Raw genomic sequence first — 5,167 nt, 5'->3', positions numbered from 1 at the left:
GGGACCTCAGAAGTCTTTTACGACCAATTAGTAGGCTCTGTGTCCAGGAGAAAACATATATACTTACCAGTAATGTTAATGCTCACCCTGGGAGGATCTAAATCGTTGAAGCGTGTCATCCACTTCTGAAATAGCTTGCCTCTGAAAACACTATGAACCTGGAGAAAGGACTACACATCTCCACATCTTTCGTTTGTAAGGTCACTATGAGTCGCCTACGACTCGATGGCACTTAACAAAAACAACACCAGCATAGAGAGAAGTCAGGTCACCTAGTGGGCAGAAAGTAATGCTACTAAGCTAAACGTGGGTGACTCTAATCCACGGCCTTCAGGCCTGTCTTTTATTGTTTTTGGTGAAACATTCTTCCAAATTTTATAGCCCTGGTGTGTCCACTTGCTGTAAAGAGGTAATTCGTGGTTGCTGTGAAGCTGAACACTGTGACACTAACGTGTCAAATATGAGAATGGTTACCCATGGTGGACAGTGTTTGGTGAAGATCCAAATTAAAACAAGCTTGGAAGCAGGAGTGGCATCCGCTTCAGTCATAGCTTGCCTCCGGAAACCCTATGAACCTGGAGAAAGGATAAAAGCTATACAAGTATCCAAGTCTTTCATTCATAGGGTCGCTATGAGTCCCCTACGACTTGACGGCACTTAACAACATAAGTCGCAAGCAACTCAAGGGCACATAACAACAACAACACCTACAGCGTGGTGTTTTGTTACGGCAGCCATAATAAACTAAGACCCAAGCTAGATATTGCTCTCTCCCAGTGTTCTTCTCCCTGCCAGATAAGCAAAGGGTAGATCAACACACTGATTATCTGAGCAAATGGAGAATGGGATACAAGTCCGCTCTTCTTGCAATTCACCAATCTTCAGACTGTATCTTTTAGTGCTCTTATTACTTGATGTGAGGGAGGGCAAGGAAAATAACTAGGCCAATGAGGGTAGACCTTGAGGGCTAGGGAATGATAGTGCTAGTGGTCACTGGATCAGCTCTCTCCCCCTTAAGAAGCCCTACAAACGAAGTCTAGGAAGTTGTTGACTCATTATAGGAGATTTGGTATGGCCTTTGCCCCAAGCTTTAGCCTCTTAATTTTGTAACAACAAAGTGCCACTTAACATACACATTTTTAGCGTGAATTTAAAAAAATCTCATTGCTATTGAGTCAGAAGCAAGTCAGAGCTCACCCCCTAGCTGGTTTTCCAACCCTGTAAATTGCCCAGGAGGAGATTGCTCATCTCTCTCCCATTGAAATTTGTGGATTTGAATGAATAGGAATGGGTGACCTTTGGGTTAGCAACACAACTCCCTATAGACTACACACCCACCAGAGCTCTCTAGCCACTGTTTTCAAACAAATGGTAGTGTGAGATATGCAATATTCACTGTACTGCCTTTGAGTAACATTGCTGTTTGTTGTTATGTGCCATCGAGTTACCTGTGACTCATAGGGACCCTATGTACAATAGCCCTAAACCCTGCCCTATCTAGTGCCAATCTTACTGTCTCCGACACACCTATCCCCATTACCTCAGTCACTGAATCAATCCATCTCATCAAGGGTCTTCCTTTCCTGCGCTGTCCCTCCATCCTCCCAAGCATGATGTCCTTCTCCAAGGACTGGTCCCTCCTTGTAACATGTCCTAAGTATGTTAGATGAAGCTTCAGAATCCTTGCCTCCAAGGAACAGCCTGGCTTCACCCTCTCCAGGATGAACTCATTTGTTCTCCTAGCAGTTCATGGTTTGTTCAATACTCTTATCCAGCACCACAGTTCAAAGGCATAAATTCTCCTTCTATCATCCCTACTCATTTTTCAGCTTTCTTATGCATTGTAGGTAATTGCAAAGACTATGGCCTGTATCAGGCACACCTTAATGTCCAGACTGACATCGTTGCTCTTCAGTATTTTGGAGAGGTCTCTGATAGAAGACTTTCTCAATGCAATTGGTCTTTTAATTTCCTGGCTGCTGGTACCAAATTATGCCATGACAATTCACAAATTACTTGCTTATTTTTTAAAAAAACTCTGCGTGATATTATAGTCCACTATACTGATGTATGATTATACCATTACTAAACTAGTGCCTCTGATAACAACCCTGAGTTGAGCGTAACTCACCTGCATTATCTGTTGCTGTTACATACTGTCATGTGGGCTCCAATGCTGTGATGAGCCTTTGTCCAGCTGAGGAAAACATTACCAGACTCTATGTCATCTTACAGTCTCCCCCAGGCTCTGCCTGCTGCCCCGTTTAGGGACCAACTAATTAACCACTCACACAAAAACAAAGCCACTCAACGTTGAGCAAAACTATAAAAGACATAAGGTAAAAAATAACATCAGAGAAGTACTCACTTCTTAATACAATTAATCATCCATGATCAAAAGGGTAGTATTTTCCAAAGACGAAATCTTAGAAGGTAAAAAGGGTTAGAAGAGAAAGATGAATGGAAATGGGACTCACAGGGAGGTTGTAGAAGAGTGTTGCTACAGCAGAGGGAATATAATATCATAAAGCAATATGTATGTATGAATGGCAAAATGGGAAACTGCTCTGTAAACTTTCACTCAAAGTTTAACAATAAAATCCAAATTTATTGCTAGTGAACCAATTCTGACTCATAACAACACTATAGAGCAGAGTAGATAGCCCCTGTATGGATGGTTTCTAAGGCCCTAATTTTTTAGGGGAATAAATGGCCATATCTTTCTCCCACTGAGTGGCTCATGAGTTCAAATTACTGACCTTTGGGTTAGCAGCTGAAGGCTCAACTAATACACTACTGGGATTGTTCTATTTGATCACACAAAGGCTCTAAGAAGTGCTAGGAGTATTTAAAATGGGCAAACTTTTCAGAGTCCCTAAGTGTTCAGCCTAAGACTCTCACAAGGCAAGTGGTGTAAAGATGGTAGCTGAGCTGATAATGGGCCACCTACCTAACTCTGAACCCCTTAAGACTAGATGGTGGCCTCTGACCCTTTGAACAAATGTGCTGTTGTTGGAATTCAGATGTAACCAACGAGAACATGGAACCCATGGCTGTTTCCATCCTCAGGCCCTTGGCAATTCTTGTTTAACTGTTCCATTTTTAGAGTCTGATCCTGTGTGAAACTCTTTTTCTGGGGCTCTCAAGATTTAAACATAGAAGGTCACCTGACTCTATAGTCTCTCCTTGCTCTTTCCTCACCATACATAATTATGAAAGACTGATAGATGCAAAGTTAAGTAACACCCAATACATCTCATCCTATACAATTAGTGTGTGTCAGACTCAGGGCTAAGCCCTTTACACACTGTAATCCTTCCTTACTACAACTTTTAAGTTTGAGATTTTAGAGCTCAAACTTACATGAGGAAAGAGGAGAATCTTTGGTTTGGAGAACTTGAAGTTCAATTGGATTAATGTATATGACCTTTGAGATTCCTTTCAGCATTACACATCTGTACTAGAATGTTGGATTTGACTCTGTCACACTGCAGGGGGAACTACTTTGATCTCAGGAAACATCTGGGTAGAAAAATCCCAGCTCTTTACCCATGAGCCTTGGATCTGTCTTCTATTGCACCTGAATCTAAAATGTTCTTATCTATACATAGTTGGGCTGAGAGTATGGGAGTACTTATTTGTTAAATCAAGGTTATTTTGATAATCTTAATTTAGGAAAAGAGGAAGGGATAGATGTGAAACTGCTGAAAATATTTAGTAAAGTCTACAGATGGAGAAGAGCTTGAAACTGTCAATAGCTTCATCTTGCTTGGTTCCACAATTAATACTCTTGGTACCAGCAGTTGGGAAATAAGGAAGCATTGCTTCTGCAGTTAGGGACCTCTCCAAATTATTGAGAAGTAAGGATGTCAGTTTGAGGATTAAGGTGTGTTTGATTCAGGCCATGGATTTTCCAAATTACTAGCTATGCATCTGAGTACTCGACAATGAATAAGGATAACAGAAAAAGAATTGACGCCTTTGAGCTGCTGTGTTGGAAAAGAGCACTGAACATCCAATGGGTGGCCAAGAGAACAAACAGATATGTTTTGGAGAGGGTGCAGCTGGAGTGCTCTTTGGAGGCAGAAATGATGAGGCTTCACCTCACATACTTTGGACATGTTGCTAGGAGGGGCTATTCCTTAGAGAAGGACATGCTTGAAAGGGTAGAGGGTTGATGAAGGAGAAGACCCTCAACTAGGTGGATTGATACAATGAGTGCTGCAGTGGGCTCTTGTATGTCAGGAAGTGTGAGGATGGCAGAGGGTAGAGCAGGGTTCAGATTTGACTTTTGTTCATAGGGTCACTGTGAGTCATACTTGACTTGAGGGTACCTGACAACAACAACAACAATAAATTTAGGGAAAAAGGATAAAATCTTCTAATCAACAGAAGAGAAAGCACTGGTAGCTTAGTGGTAAGGAGTTGTGCTGCCAACTCAAAGGCATGTGGTTCAAAATCACCAGCTGCTCTGTGGGGGAAAAGATGGACAATCTCCTTTTATGTGATTTGCAGCCTCTGAAAATCTGCTGGAGGGTCAGGAGTGAGTTAACTCAATTGTACACAACAACAATAGTCAAAAGTAGAATTTGCTATCTTCTAGTGTTTTCAATTTTGTTTAACTGCACAAGAGAAAGTCCTTCTTTGTGATCCACTGCTTCTAAAAGTTCAATCCTAGGCATTGTGGTCAATAGGGATAACTCCAGTCATTTATCTTTTCTTCCGTCTTAGTAGAACTCTGGTTTTGCTCAAGAAGTTACTTCTCTTTCTCCAAGAAAGCCTTGAAGCTTAGGAGAAGCTCTGGGGGCTTCCATCTCCACTCTAAGAGTGGGCCTGAATGTCTCTAAAAGAAGATTCCTTGCATTTCTTTTGCTAATTTGTTGGTTAATTTGACCAATAATAATACAAGGGGATGTTTTCTATGGGGAAATTTCAGAATTACCCTTTTAAACTCTTCCTGGAAACTTTTCAATAAAAGTGGACATCTTATGCCCAGGCTGCTGTGGATGAGGACAATGGAGAGAAGATATCTGGTAAACAGAATAGAGTCCACTTACATGCCACCTTTAAAGCTGGCACTACCACAAGTTTTCAGCTTTCTGAATATTAATTATTTAGATCCATTTAAGTTTGAATTTCTGTCCTTTGCAGCCAACTGCAAGCTAAC

Source organism: Elephantulus edwardii, unplaced genomic scaffold, assembly GCF_000299155.1.
Source record: "Elephantulus edwardii isolate Elephantulus edwardi_28Jun2011 unplaced genomic scaffold, EleEdw1.0 scaffold00043, whole genome shotgun sequence".
NCBI lineage: Eukaryota > Metazoa > Chordata > Mammalia > Macroscelidea > Macroscelididae > Elephantulus > Elephantulus edwardii.
This window is presented reverse-complemented; position numbering follows the sequence as displayed.